The sequence below is a fragment of the Gallus gallus genome, chromosome 1 (assembly GCF_016699485.2).
Source record: "Gallus gallus isolate bGalGal1 chromosome 1, bGalGal1.mat.broiler.GRCg7b, whole genome shotgun sequence".
Classification (NCBI taxonomy): Eukaryota; Metazoa; Chordata; class Aves; order Galliformes; family Phasianidae; genus Gallus; species Gallus gallus.
The window spans coordinates 44544050-44559884 of record NC_052532.1 but is presented as its reverse complement, the minus strand read 5'-3'; the positions used below and the strand labels follow the sequence as shown (position 1 = coordinate 44559884).

Sequence of the window (15835 nt, the reverse complement as noted above, 5' to 3'; positions counted from 1 at the left end):
GAAGAGAAAACTTACATAAGTGATATGGGTTTTTCCTGAGGCTCTTCTGGTTAAAGCTGCTGCTTTGCTGGTGCTACAGGCTGAATAGCCAGATAGATCATAAAATCAAATAAAACACCATCCATAAAGGTAGTAAAAACCCTGATACAAGAAGTTCTGGTATTATTATTTTTTTTCCTGTTAATTTCTGGCAAGAGCTGTGGAAAGAAGGAGCCTGATAGATGCCTATGTTTGCTCCCATTGGAGACAAATGGCTCTTCTGATAATGTTATCTCCGGGACTGAACTTAAACTGCCAAGTTCACTCCATTTAACATATCTGCTGGGTTAACAGGCTGTTTGAGCATGATCCCATGATGTGCCAGGTGCCTGGGACAGTCTCTTGACGTCAGTGCTGGGGAGGGCTCCACGTCCCGAACAAGTGTGGGAAGAACAGCTCCAATATTAATCTAGAACTTTCCCACTGGCAGTGCCAGTGGGAAACTGCTGCTCAGTCTACGTGAGGGTACTTTGAACTCCATCAAGGAGATTACCTTCCCCAACACGCTTCTCTCAAATAAGTCTTTAGTGTTTCTCTCTCCTTGTCCTGGCCACTTTAGAGGATGTTCTGAAGGGATGACTACTGGGGCAGAGCTGGAAACTGTCAGTGACTCCTGCTCCTTTCTTGTGTGAAGCTCTCTAATACATTACAGCAATGTTTCTTGGGGAAAAAATAGCAAACAAATGAACGTGCATGTTTTGACAAGGCAAATCAGGGAAGTGTAAACGCTTTCTATCTGCTATTTTTTGCGACATGCATAAAACGTGTCTATGAGCAGTTGCATGGTCAAATAATTAACTATAAATGCAGTATAACTGTACTTGTAGAAACTTCTGTGAAGAATTGCATGCCTTCCATCCTAATTTTCTAATTTCTTCATAGCTTGCATAAAATGCTACTCACTTTTTCAAAAGAAACTGTCAGTGTCTTGCATCAGGATTATTCAGTTCATTTTAAGGGACCCGGTTAACTTTTTGTAGCCCATGTAGAAGGTGCAGCCCCAGAGGGCAATTCATCCAGCCTCTCTCCAAAAGTGAGCTTGAAGGGAGGCAGTGTTCCTCTGGAGGTACACATATCTCGTGTTCTGGTTGATGAAAAACTTACAGTGTGAGCCAGCAGTCTGTGCTTGCAGCCTGGAAGGCCAAAGGTACCCCGGGTTCCATCAGAAGAGGGGTGGCCAGCAGGGTGAGGAAGGTAATTATCCCCCTCTACTCTGCCCCTGTGAGGCCCCATCTGGAATATGGTATCCAAATCTGGGGCCCCCAGCACAGGAAAGATGTGGAGATTTTGGAGAGGTCCAGAGGAGGGTCATGGAGATGATCAGAGGGCTGGAGGACCTATTCTGTGAAGACAGTCTGAAGGAACTGGGCTTGTTCAGCCTGGAAAAGGCAACGCTGCAGGGAGATCTCATTGTGGCCTTCCAGTATTTAAAGGGAGTTCATACATACGGGAGAAATCACTTTTTACATGAGTAGACAGGACAAGAGAGAATGGTTTTAAACTAAAATATGGTAGATTTGGATTAGATGTCAGGGGGAAATTTTTTACTGAGACAGTGGTGAGGTGCTGGAACAGGCTGCCCAGAGAGGTTGTGGATGTCCTGTCTCTGGAGGTGTTTGGGGGCCCTGAGTAATCTGATCTAATACTTAATCTAGTGGCTGGCAACCCTGCTTGTGGCATTGGTTTAGGGACTTGATGATCCTTGAGGTCCCTTCCAACCCAAGCCATTCTATGATTCTCCTTCATAGTTGTTAGGAAGCCTAGATGACTAGCTAAAGTTGATGACTGCATTTTGATGACTGCCTTTCCAGGAGACAAATCTGATGCAGGGGGAGTGCAGGGGGAGCGCGAGGTCTATGGCCATGCCCTGCACTGCCCGTCATCCTGGAAGTGCCAGGAGGGAGTTCTGAGGCTGGCCTGACTGCAACAGGGAAGCCTATGTGCAACAGAGCCTATGACTTTCCTCCTGGTACAATTGTATGGTGCCTCTTTTTCCAAACCAAACAAAGGCCACAGTCTGTACATGAAAAATGTAACAGTACAAATGTAACAAAGATAAGAAATAAGCTCCTGATCAGAACTAACGATAAGACTGAAAATATTAAGGTCATAGGTTTATTATGTGTATTTTTGTCATGTGTCTTTGACGTTTAATCAAATGCTGATATGTCATATTGTTAGAGCTGTTCTCAGATGTGACATAGGTCAAATGAACATTGCACACTCACTAAAACTTCACTGGTGTGGCACACTTCCCAGTAAAAGAAAAGTCTTTTCTGACTTCTGAGGAAGCAGAGTTTGGTCCTCCCCAGTCTTTAAAAAAGTGAAGTGTAAACATCGGGCTTTTCCAATTACTCCAGTAATTGCAACATCAACATTTAGAACCCAGTTGCCAACAGGACTTTCACTATTGACCGTAGAGATGAGTGGCTGGGATTCTTGTTTGAGCCTTTCCCAGTGCATGGTAACCGCTGCCACTGGAAATCACTTTGTTTTGCTGAATTTCAAACTTCTGCTGCTAAAATGTAGTTCAAAATACCACCAAGAGTGGCAGTACTTGGCAACAGCAGAAGTTCAGTGAGATGAACCTAAACTTTGACTGAAAAAGAAAACATGGTAGAATCTTTACAGTGTAATCTTCTTCACAGAAACGTATTAAGCCGGGTGGCCTAGACAAATGACCAGATTACAAGGCATCTCCCCTATCCCCTTCTGCCACTTTTTGTGATGAACAATATGACCCAAACACGGTGGGGAGAGAAAGGACAAGGAGAAGTGAGAATGAGGGTAACAGTCTCTAAATCAGTGACTGTTTATAAGGGACGTTTGTGAGATGGGAGTTATTCATTTCTCTCATCAGTTATTTGTTTCCCTCCACTTGAACAAAAAATAAAACATAAGCACGTATTGCAAGCATCTGTGAGAGGGTGAATAGCAGGACTGCTCTTACTGGATCCACAGCATTTGCCCCTGCCTCCCCCAGTTGGAGAACCCAACAGCTGTCTTCATAAATACTGTCACTCAGGATTTGAATAGTTTTACATAATCTGGACTGGAGTGGGGAATCCAAGCTTTTTACTGGTCAAGTGGCAGGTGGGGAACTTAAGCTTCTATAACAGGGCCACAATGGTTGCTCCCACAGGGATTTTCTTTTACTGTCTATTGATTTATTATAAACTCTGAAGTAAAGACCCCAGGATTAAAGTGGGGGCAGGGGGTGATACATTCTGAAGGTCAGAGGGTGAAGATGGAGAGGAAATCTGGTTCTATCCCACTGCTGCTGCACCAACCCAGACGGGTGGCCGTTATGCCCTGCTTGTGACCCCTGCACTGAAGAGAAGGATTTAAACTGCTGGGTCACCAGCTGACATGAGAAAATGAGAAGCTACTATTTTAGTTATGGGATTTTGTTTTTTTTAATTCTCTTTCAGTATAGACATACATGCCTGGCTCCTTGTCTGTTCTCATCTCTGACCACACCTTTGCTGTGCCAACCTGAGGCCTAGATGACCCAAGGAGCCCAAATGCCCTGCTGGTCCTGTCCCCCATGGTCCCACAGATCACCTACCCACTGAGGGCCTCACACACATCTGGTGGCCATGTCTGAGGGAAATCATAACTGAGAAGATGGAGATCTAAAAGGACATCAAAGTTAATGCCGAGTTCATTGTTTTATAATTACACCGGCATGGTACGGTGCAGTTTTTTTCTGAATAATAGCTCACTGGTAGCTGTGAAAAGTATGCCAGCCTAGAGCAAATACAGTAAACTAAATAGCGCTGGGATTAAAATAAGAAGTACACATTCTCTTCCTCACGCTTAGCTGACCATCCCTGCTGTTTGCATTTGCTGTGACATCAGCCTGCAGGTGGGGGCATATTTGCACATTAAAGCTAATGAAGCCTGATTGCAAGGGGCCTGAAACAGCCTCCCTCTTCCTCCCCAGCCCAGTTCCAGCCAGAGTGCGCCTGTCCGGCTTGCCCCACTGCCCCACGCCAAGGCCCCACGCCAAGGCTGCCGGGTGATGAACTGCTTCCACACAAAGCAGACCTTCATTCACTGGGAACAGGTGCAAAGTGTCCCTTTGTGTGAACAGCTGGGAAAGCTGTAACCCTTCCCTGCCCACATTTGTGTCACTTCAGGCTCACCCTGCAGGAGGAAACGGGTCAGAAGATTCCAAGTGATGTTTTCTGAGTCTGCCCTCTTGCCTTGGAAAAACTTTGCTTTTCACTCATTCCACAAAACAGCTTTTTAAAAATCCTTCTTTGTCTTTAGTGTGTGCAGAGCTGCTTCACAATAAAAGCAGATTTTAAATGCCTCACTACACATAACATTACCCTTGCAGTGCAAAGGAACTGCGTCCATGTTCTGGCATGTGCTGCTGAGCGTCAGGCCATGGCTCTGAGGATGGGTGGTCTTTTCACAGTGAATCGCAGATGCATTCAGCCATCTCCTCTACTGGACTCTGGACTATTCTTTTTCCCTAATGGCGAGAGATACCAGTCATAAAATCCTCACTCCTGTTGAGCATGTAACTATGTACTTAGGCCTATGTGTAGTAATAGTTCCAGTGAATTTAAATAAAGTTGAAGGCTTGCCTTCATCAGAGGAACCAAAGGAAATAAGCACCCGAGATCACATTCATCTCCCCGGGGAGCATGATTTAGTAATAGTAATATAGTTAAACCCAAAGTGGACCCTTACATTTCTTTGATAAAAACCTTTATTTTGTATTAGATTCAATGCAAGAGCATTTTATTATATCAAACTCCTTGCATTTAAGAAAATTGCAGACAATGTATTTTTATTTCCATAAATACAAAATAAGGAAGAAAAATGCCAAGGTAATGCTAAGCACATCAAAATGAGAGCAAAATGACCCACTCTAGTGGGACAAGTTAAGAAATTCAGTAGCAAAGCAGTTAGTAAATTATGGGTTTTGAAAAAGCATATTATTTTGTGAGTAACCATCTATAACAATTTGGTAGTTATAAAATGCTATGTGTATTCAGCAGAAAATTCAAAACATCTTTAAAATCTAAAAGATCCTCTAAGTTAGCTGAAATGACTTATTGAAAGCCAACATAAGTGCCAAGAAATTGGTTGTATGACAGAAATTTAAAATTAATAGAGTCTGTTAGGCCAAAAGAATTATTGACTGCTCTTACTGCTGCAGTGCACTTTCTTACAAAATGCTCTGCCTTGTACACAACAGGAAGACAGATACGTGTGTCAGCATAATATCTCATATCAGGCTGGGAAATCACTGACATCAAAAAGATGGTTATTAAAACTTGCTGCATTTCTGAGGGTATAGCAGAGTCAGATGTAAACAGCGAGAGCAATTAGGAGACAGTATTTACAATATTGATCTGTTTCGATCATGCTTGGATAACGTAGAGAACCTGGAAATTTTTACTGTGTAAGGAGCATGTGTCACAAATGCCTATTTTTTTGTTTGGTCAGGGCTGTCTCAACCAACGCGCTTCTGAGAATACGGGGAATTTTGATGAATTTAGATGAACTAATTCCTGCATGTTCTATCTTGATCCCTTCCGTACTTCATAAATCAAAAATGGATTTAATTCTGCCTTTGTGTTAGATCTGTGTTTTCTCCATCTTTTCCTTTCGTTTTACTCTCAACTGGTATAACTAACCTTCAATATTTCTAACACAATGGCAGTGGGAAGAATTTGGTAGGCTGTGTTGAGTGTCACATGCACAGGAGGAGGCATGCAGCTGTGTTTGCTCTGTGCGCAAATTGTTCCTTGCTCCCTGGCACAAAGAAGTAGGCTGGATGGAAGTGGCCCATGGTCCAAGTTGTTAACTGCAAGCCAGACAATACGCATTTCCAGGCAGGAATGTGGGAAGGCATGACTGAAGCTTTATGTCTCACAGCTCTGCACCGTAAAACCAGAGAGACCTTCAGTGAGATTAAAAAACAACAAATCAAAATGCTTTATTCTAAAATATGTAAGTAAATACTTGCTGGCAGAGGACTTCACAGAGGAGTTTAGCAAGAATTAGGGAAAGAATACTAGCAGCAAAAATTTTCAGAATGATTCCTCTTATCAGGAAACAAATAACAAAAGAGAAACTATTATATCTCACACTGTAAGTCTTAGTCAGCCTCTGACAAGTGGAAGTGCAGGTAGTGTTGGTCATCCTTTGCCTAATGTAACTGTTCCATCAAGAGTCTGGTCAAAGCTCTGATTGAATTCATTGAGGCCAAGTATCCAGCCCTGACTTGGAAAGCTGCAGTCCTAGAAGGAATTGAACTATTAAAGGACGTTGTATTAGTGTGTATATGTGCTTTCTTTGCAGTGGTAACACCATGTTGTGAGAACTATCAGAAGTCAGAGAATGGTACCTTGAGAATATCCCTGTCAGATGAAAATGTTGTATTCATTCAAATAAATACAATATATCTCCTAATACATAGCAGGAACACAGTTATCAAAACTGCCTTGCTGTTTCCCTGCAGGGGTGCTTTGGTCACAGGGCAGCAAGAGGGGAAAGGGACATGACAGAGGAAAGATCTCTTGTGTTGGTATAAACCAGCCTTCCACTGTGTCTTTGCTACATCTGTGCCTTGGTGCTTTTCAGGGAAATGCTCTGCTTGCCACTGGATTGCAAATAGGATACATTTCCTTGTCTCAGTTTGCCCCTAAATTTCATCTGTGCTTGGAGCAGCTGCGGGATATCTGCTTCATCCTACGTGCAATAGGTCCAAAAAAAGTACTCTGGTGACTAGAAGCAAGGAAATAAAGTTTTGGCTTCTTGCAGCTCCCTGCTATATGCCTTGGAGATATAAAGGGCACCAATTACCTGTGGTTAGGACTCCAGCAGTAAGGTGTAAAAACGAAGAGGCAGTACATACCGAGCATGAAGAAAACATTGTACCAAGAGGAATACCTTAAAGGAGACCCTGAATTCTACCTCTTTTCACAAGAGATCATTAGTTCTGCAAAAACTTTAGTGTGCCTTAGTGAAACAACTCGCCAGCCTAGAGAACTGTAACCTCATTGACCCCCAAGGCTATAAATACCAAGCTCTCGAAGCGGAGAACCAAGTGCAGCTTAGTGGAGTGAAGTTCCCCTGGGAGCTGTGTGTATGCATGCCCATCCAGAGAACTGCTGACTGACACTGAAAGATTTTCACGTGGAAACAATATCTGTATTATGTTTTCAGTCCTGCTTTCAAACAGGCAGGTTGTGTGTGACTTTTCAGTCATTTCAATGAGTAAGAGGAAAGTAGGAAAACCTCAGAGACCCACAAAGAATTCTACAAAATGTGCAGTCTAAAATGAATTTAAAGGTCATTGATCTATTATTATTCAGGAATATCCTGTATTACTTGTGAAATATTTATTAGCACTCTTTTTGTTTTTCACAGCTGTTAAAAAAATGGTACTATATCCTCCCTGGATGACAGTGAATCATATAAAATGAACCCTAAGGAAACTGTATGAAAGAGAAAATGAAGAACGTAAGTAGTGGAAGACAAATCACATGGAGTAATACAGTTACTGTGAACTTCTCATATCTTCTCCTTTTAGCCTCCAAACATAACACTGAAATTGCTGTACAAGAAACCCCAATCAGTGAGAGTATTATATGAAACAATGTGAAAGACAAGAACAGGCTTCAAAGTCATGTTTCAACTTATGAACTATATGCATAGTATTAGGAAAAATGGAATCAGTTATTATATTATTTGCATGACATATCTTACCACATGCTAGTAACTAAACTACTAGTAGCTATTGTTATTAGGTATTGTGGTCTGAGTGCCTATGAGCAGCACTGTCGAACACCGCAAGACAAAGTCTGTTTGTTCCTGTGAAGGTTTCTACCCTTTTTTGTTTTTTGTATTGGTCTTTAGTGAAGTTGAAGGGAAGACAGAAAGGAAAAAAAAAGGAAATAATATATTTTGCAAATGAATAGGCACAATAACTAGAGGAGGCACCTGCAGCAAATCTTAACTATTTTTTACTTGACTTATCTTCAAGTTATTTAGGACGCTGTTACTGCTCTTTGGATGTCTAAGCAGGCCACTTTAAGCATTTAAGAAAATGCATTCAAGTAGGAAATGTGAGGCAAAATGATTTTATTTAATGTTCTGCAGTGGAGTGGTGTGCTTAAGGCATGAGATGCCTAAATAGTGTGATAAGAACTTCTTCCTGTTTTCTTGCTGAAACCAAAATTATATTCGATGTGTTATGTGTAACTGGTCATATGTTGAGAGCTTTTCTTCCCACAAAAAATGAATTAGACTGTAGTGGTAATCCTCAGCTCAAGTTGTGCCAGTGTGCAGAAGGTATGCATCAACCAAGATTACTTATCATGCCAAGATTAGCTGGCACAGCAACATTATATCTCAAAAAAAAAAAAAAAAAAAAAAAAATCCCCATCTTTAAAATATCAGTACAAAGAAAAAATCATAAAGATGTAATGTTTTCTGTCAGAATAATCTTTTTACTAGTAGAACCCATAAAACTCAAGGAAGTGGCTTGATTATATGAGCCAAGAAGATGGTTTTGCCCTTAGATGCTGTATTACTACTTGTGGTTTTCTGGAGATACAGCTAAAGATAAAGAGCAAACTGTGAAGATCCATAGAAGGTGCTGACCGCAAATGCTCAACTTTGAAATGAAAAATGGAATACAAGATGCCTGGATGTAGAGAATTAAAAATGTATCAAGTCAGCTGGCTTAGCAAGATCATAGTGAAAATGTGAGTGGAAAGCTAAGCACTGCAGCTCTTGTCTTGGCTATGAAAGCAAAGCAAAGTCAATAAGACAGCAGGGAGGTTAGGAGCCCTGGCACCATATAGGAGCCAAGACCAATGAGCATGAAAGGCAGATCTTGGAGACCTGCCACGAATCAGGGTATTGAAGGATGCCAAGCTTCTCAACCACCAGGCCTTTCAGAGGGATTGAGATCCCAGGGTTTTGTCACCATTGGAAAAAGTACAGAAGTCTGGAAAGCTGCACAAGAAAACCACCAAAAGCACTGGGGGCCCTGAGGCAGTCCTATCATGAGGCTCACAGATGCTCTATGGTCTGTCATGTGTCATCGTTTGCCAGAAGGCTGTGAAGCCATAACCTTATGCAGTGTTTTTAATTTTGGTGGACATGTGAAAATCTGTTTCACCATAAAATAGTCAGCCAGCTCTATGATCTTCATGATTTGCCCTGAATTGCACTGAATATCTGTTTTATCATGCGCAAGTAAATGTGGGTAGAAATTCACTCTGAAGGTGATGAAGCTAGTTCCAAGGGTAAGAAAGTTACAATGGGAAACTATAAGAGGTCAGAAACCTGGTTATATAGTTTCTGATACATTAGGGATTTTTGGTGAGGAGGTTGCAGCTGTCCTAAATTCAGTCTGCATATCTGTGCTATCCATTTTCTGACATACTTACACCTTCCTCATTCATCTACGCTGTCTGTACATTGCATTGCTTTGTGCTTGTCAACAGAAACTCTCGTTCCTTAGGGTGTTTCTGTGGTGCCTATGCTCTCTGATTTAATACAAGTGACAGAAATAATAATTCATCTCTGTCAATAATTGCTTGCATTGCAGCAGTGGTATGGGAAGTCCCATACTTTCTTCTTTCCACCAAGTTAGTAATCACAGCAATGCTGTGGCTTAAATGGGTATGTTGTATCCATGTATGAATCACCAATGGGAATTTTCTGTCTGATGTGTAGTGATGCTAACCGAGAGCTTTTCCTCTTCTCTTGCACACTACACTACCAAATGTTAGAAATCTATTTCTTTTACAGGGATTAACACAGTAAACTTGATCTGAAAATGTAATGAGAAGCATATTGAGGAATCCATTAAGCATGCAATAGCTGCAAAGATGGAAAGTAGCCTTGATAAAAGTTAAATTCAGAAACACCCTTTCAAACAGGAACCAACTCTTATTTTCTAAATCCAATGATGACAGGAATTATAGTAGCTTAATGCTGAAACAGTGACCTGCAGAAATTCTAATTGTTTTTGTACTTAAAATTTACCACGATAAGTTACTATAAAGCAAGCAAGAAACAAGAACAAACTTCTCCAGTTGTACAAAAATAGAGAGCCCTCAGACAGAAACTGTGGGGTGTTCAAGATAAGATTGAGAGAACACAGCAGTTATATTACATAATTACTGCTCCACTCGTAAAACATTTAAACTGTTTACTTCCCACTTACATATCTAGAGTAATGCTAACACCTTGCTTTGTGAAATCCTCCAGGGTCCAACACGTCAGGGACTAGATCATTATTATCATTATAGCAAAGATGAAGGAATATTGTGCAAATAGTTCTAGATTTAACTATGCTGATTTTTAAATATTTTAAAATTCTCTCTTGTTATATGAGAAAGAATATATTTAGGAAACATTTATTTTGCAATGCGCATTTCTGCACATTTCTGTTCCTTAGGGATTTTTTAACTATCTGAAAAATTAGAAGTGTGAAATTTTAGGGCTGGATTTTACTGGGTTTTTGGATTAGCTATCTTATGTAAAAATTGCTCATAATGTTCAAAGAACGAGTTGCCTTCTCAGAGAAATCTGTGTGTAACTGAAGGCTGCTAAATTTCAAGGAGCAAAAATAGTTTGGGTGTTACTTTGTGGTGGAAGGCATTTAAAAGGATTATTTTGGCTAAGCTTGCAACAAATCTTTGCAATAGTGAGATACCAGTCTTTGTGGGAAGAATGTTTGTCTAATTGGAACTTTGTTGACTTGGCAAAACACTAGCTGATGACATGCAGGGAAGCTTCTTGTATTAGCAGAGAACGACAGGAAGATAAGCTAGTAGGTCTTTTAGACACTGCATTCTGGACTCTCCCTTTCCTCCCATACAAATAGAAAGGAAATTAAAAAGAGGAAGGTGATACTGAAAATATGAGAACGTGTTCCTCTGTGACACTCCCTTTGCTTCCTAATAGTATCTCAGCAGGAAGTTCTGCAGCAGTAGCCTTTCTTGTGAGATTATTGATAAAAAGTAGAGGTGCTAAACGAATAAAAAATAAACAAATTATGAAGTTTGAAGAAATAAATGTTTCAGAGGAAGTATAGAGTAGATTGAAATACTGAATAGTGTTCTGGTTCCTTTTTTTTTTTAATCAAATTTTTTCAGCTCATGCTGACATTATTTAGGTTTCTAATACAGCTACAGGGTATTAAATAAATATGATAACTTAAATATAATCAGTGGAAGTCTTATTTAGGCTAAGTAAGGCACACAACTGAACTGAATTCTGCTAGCAATCTTTCACAGATTTCTAGTGTGTTATCTGGTGAGGAGTTCCTTGTGGGATGCTTGATCAGACATAGCAGCCTATTTCTCAGGTGTTGCTCTGCGGATAAAGATATTGAAATGATTTCTCCTAATAGAAGTCACTTCTGAATATAATTACTATGAACAGATTTTTACCATTGAGATACTTTCTATTTCATGACTTCTTATTATTTTCCTGCCTCTCTTATTTTCCTGCTGTAACCTGATTCTCATTTTACCTCCAGAAGTGAGGTGATCACCAGGGCACTCAGTTGTGGACTCTCATTATGAGGTTAGTAAGTAGATGTATTTCACTTGTGTCTACTCAGGGAAATAGTTGCATGGCTATATCCCCTGTTAAGGTGATGAGACTACCACTGTGCACAGTGAAATTATGCATTTTTTTCATTTTTGAATAGCCTTGCAAACTTTCTCATGGTGAAATTTAATTAGATGGCAATTTCATACCCTATTTCCTTCTCAGGCCACAGATAAGCTTGGAAACAAAAAATTTTAAAATGTGTCTAACTTTCAGTGATGCACCCCATGAGCCTCAAGAACATGATGTGTTCTTAGACAGTAATTAAAGAGAGCTCTGAGCTGCTGTATAAGACTTGATGAGATTTCAGTATAACAAATATTGGAGGGAAGAGGCTTGGAGGAAGGGAGATAGAAGTCTGTGTGCTTTTCTGTCAGGCAGCTATTAACTAACAACTATGTTCAAAGCAGAATCTTTCTGTCCTCTGAAAGCACCACTTAGTACTATTTCAGTGACCATATTTTCATATTACCTTATTTCCACCGCATGGCAATTTTGTTTTCACGTTGATGGAGCCTGACAGAAAATGGCAGAACAGCGAAATAATAATTTCCCTTATGCTCTTGCTACTTTTCCTGGCATAGGCATAGGTGAGACACTGCCTTTTAGCCAATCTAGTTCTGATAGGGTGCAAGCGTGAGTCATACCATTTAGTTTAAAATAAATCACTGAATATCCTATTCTGTTTTGCAGCTTGAACAAAACCTCCGAAGAAAAGTTCTCTTTTTTGTTGCAGTCATAGCACTTTTAAATGGATATAACCTCTCAACTGCCCACAGGCACTTCAGTGTACTAACATCTCCTCTTTCCCTACACAAAGTCTTGCATGTGTTTGAATGAGCGCATGACTGGCTACGTCAGCAACCTTGGGCAGCAATATCTTTGCAAGAGGAGACAAATCCTCAGGAATGAACAAATGCCAGCTAATTCCATGTGTCTGGGCTTGATATGGTCATGAAAAAAGAACCAACAACACAACAACATTTAAAGAAAATAGTCAAACAATCCTCATTTATACAAGAGTTGCCCTTCTAAATACCAAATCTCTACTAGTATCAGGGAGAAAGAAGTATTTCCCAGAATATTCAGAAAGATCAGCTGTCTTTAAAGATTAACAGCACTAATTTGTGCTTGGTCTTTGGGGCTTTTTGTTTCTTTCTGTGAGATGCTAAGCAGTCTAAAATAATAGCTTTATTGAATAGCTGCACTGTGGTTGGTCTAAGCACAACTTAGCAACTAATGAAGGCCCCTAAAGTTCAGTACAGCCCTCAGCCTGTGACTACAGGAAAAAATTTAAGACACTAGAAAGAGTATTTGCCTAGAAGCAGGACACCATTGTGGTGAGCTTGATTCCTTCACTCTTTCTGTGTTTACCTATTCCCTCAGCCCAATATACAGGCCCAAGGGTAGCTGTCTGTCTAATAACTTATTCAACTGTCTTCTAAAAAAGGAGCGACCCATGAGTCATTTCACACTCCCCGGGCCCTCTGTATGGGTAGCATGAAAGCTCAACCATGCACACAAACTGTTTTCTTTCCATTAAGGTAATTGGTATACCCTTTTTGGGGATATATGTCACATGACTTGACTTCATTGCCAGGCAGTCAGCCTCACTTCACTTCACTTACTGTAGTGTGGCATGACCATGCAGTCAGCCTCTGCAGCAGATGCCACGCAGACCTGATATGATAACACTATCACCCAATCATGCTTGGGAGCGCATAGCTTCACGATAGGCAAGAGACATTTGCCTTGTGCTGCCCACTGCTTCTAGATAATCTCAAGCCTGTCAGTGAGCCTTTCAAAACACAGCCTTACAAGAATCTTTTTTTTTTTTTTTTTTGCTTCAGCCTTTTATGGTTATCAACAAATTAAATATCTGCCCCCCTCCCCCCTCCCAGTTTCAAACCTTCTAATTCGTTGCCAGTAAAGCTTCTCAGTGATTATAGAAAATGAAGCAGAGCTGCTGTGTGTGGATAAAAAAGAAGATTCTTTGAGTCCTTATTTCCTGATTTAGTGAAGAAGTTTCAGGTTAGAGCAAACATAATAATTCAAGTATTGCTGCAAGGCGTATCTTCAGTAACTTAAGTAGCACTTGTCTTCTTGATCTTGGTTTTTCTCTCATTTCCACAAATACATCCTGGAACACAAGCTCCTGCTGTTGCAGGCAACTGTGTATGTAGTCCCTTACATGCAGTGGTCTAACTCTTTTTTAAAGCCAGGTGAATTATTTTTCCTCATTGCTCCCATTGTTCAGGAATTTAATTCCTCTAATAGTTAGAAAGATGCTAAGTCAAAACTAACTGTGACCATCCTTTGCAGTTAGCTCTTATACCTCATTGTCCTCTAATTTAAATAGATCTCTCACTGAGTAATGCATTCTGGGGTATTGTTAGAAAATGCCTGCAGCATTGTTTTCATAGACTAAACAAGACTTTTCCTGTATGATAAACTTTCCAATCTGCTGTTTTCCTGGTACTCCTCCTGTCTTTTCCAATCTTAATTCACCTTTATCCAGCCCATGGACCAGAACAACATCCAACACCCCACTGATGGGTTCACCAGTGCTCTGCTCCTCCTAAAATCACTTCACCTGCTGCTTCCTAAAGCTTCACTTGCCTTGTTACAGCCAAATGGCAGTGATGGTATCTGAGCAGCCACTGATGGCTCTGTACAACAAAGTCACAGCTTCTACCGCTAAATATTTTTCCATTTGTACTGAAAGTCACTCAGAATTACTTACATAATATCAGAGTTCTTCGTATGTTTCCAACACTGCTCAGTTTCATGTTATCAGGGAAATTTTCTAGCCCATCATTAGTTTCTCAGACAACACAGTTTGCATGAAGCATAATAACTGGGAAACAAACAAAAGGATAGAAAGCTTTTCTCTGTGGAATTTGTTTAGATTTTTAACCTGTATATCTAGCACATACCTGAGTAGATTTCTGTTCACATATCTTTAACAGGAACATGCTAAAGAGACAGTCAGAGACCAAACTTTTTCTTCACATTTAGATATGGCTGACATTAAAGAGTATGTTAGTTCAAAGTGGTATTTTTCTCCCTTAGGCTCATCTGCTTTTGTTGATCAGCTTTCTACTCTAATAATATTTTCTTTTTTTCCACTGACTGACATTTACTTACTGCAGTAGCAAGTCCTTGATAATCGCATTCTCCCACTGGGCTTGTTTAATAGTGCAGACAGAAAAGGTGGTTTTCATAGAGTGGAATTGTTCAGATTTTATCTCCTATGATAATCACCAAAGAGGATTTACAAATCTAGCAGTGGGGGTAAAAAAAAAGAGAAAAAAAGGAAGATGCAGGGTTTTATTTGCAAATTTTGAAATGTGGCCTTTAGTTGGGAACTTGCAGACAGATAAAGGTCATGCAACTGCCCTCTCTAATCTTCTGCAACTGGTGTTGAACCCTATGTCTTCCCTGCTTGAATAGCATTTTCCTAAGAATTAGCTCAGTCATACAGTCCTAAGTAAATGTCAGGTTCTCTTTTTCTGTCTTTGTAGGGAATTCCCCTCCTGTTTCTAGTTTGAACTGGGAGAGTTACTTTTAATGTGTCCAAGAAATATGTTTGAGTAATGATGATTTTTGAAGCTGGGATTTTCCATTTCTCACCCTCAATAAAACCATAGGATTTCCAGTCTTAAATGGTATATGAGGTATGCCCTATTTGGGGAACTGATAAATCCCAACACTACCAAAATCCAAAGTACACATCTCTGAAATTAAGACTAGTCTCCCTTTAAAGGCACCCACTCATCTTCAGTAAAGGGTGAACCCTGCTAGGGAGAGTTCAATTATAACGTGGAAGCTGTCACAGACTCAAGTCATATGTCATTGGTGGGGCTAGATTCACTGGAATAAAGAACCTGAAACTTTTGTTCTTTGTCTGATTTTATTAGAAGTTATTAACCTGTAAGAAGAAAAAGTGAAACACTGTTTTGCAGCAGGATCAAAGTTTATGATTGCATATCTATACTGAAGGAAGATCTCCAAAAAAGAAAAAAAAAAAGGATCTTAAAATTCTGTCAGAAAGAAAAGTTCAAAGGAAATCAGAATAGCTACAAAATAGGATATTCTACAAAGCAGAGATTCCTATAATGCCTACTGTGGTGAAAACTGCAGATTTAAATATATACAGTACTGGTCAACGTATCTGTATCTCATAGCTTCCATT

At 40.1% G+C, this 15835-nt stretch overlaps 1 long non-coding RNA gene across 1 annotated transcript; it reads left to right on the top strand.

Annotated features, from left to right (window-relative positions):
* The first annotated feature begins 8444 nt into the window (after positions 1-8444).
* Positions 8445-15538, top strand: LOC124417778. The gene is made up of 2 exons (XR_006933785.1): positions 8445-11613; positions 12334-15538. It is a non-coding gene; the product is annotated as an uncharacterized LOC124417778 (long non-coding RNA).
* The last annotated feature ends 297 nt before the right edge of the window (positions 15539-15835 follow it).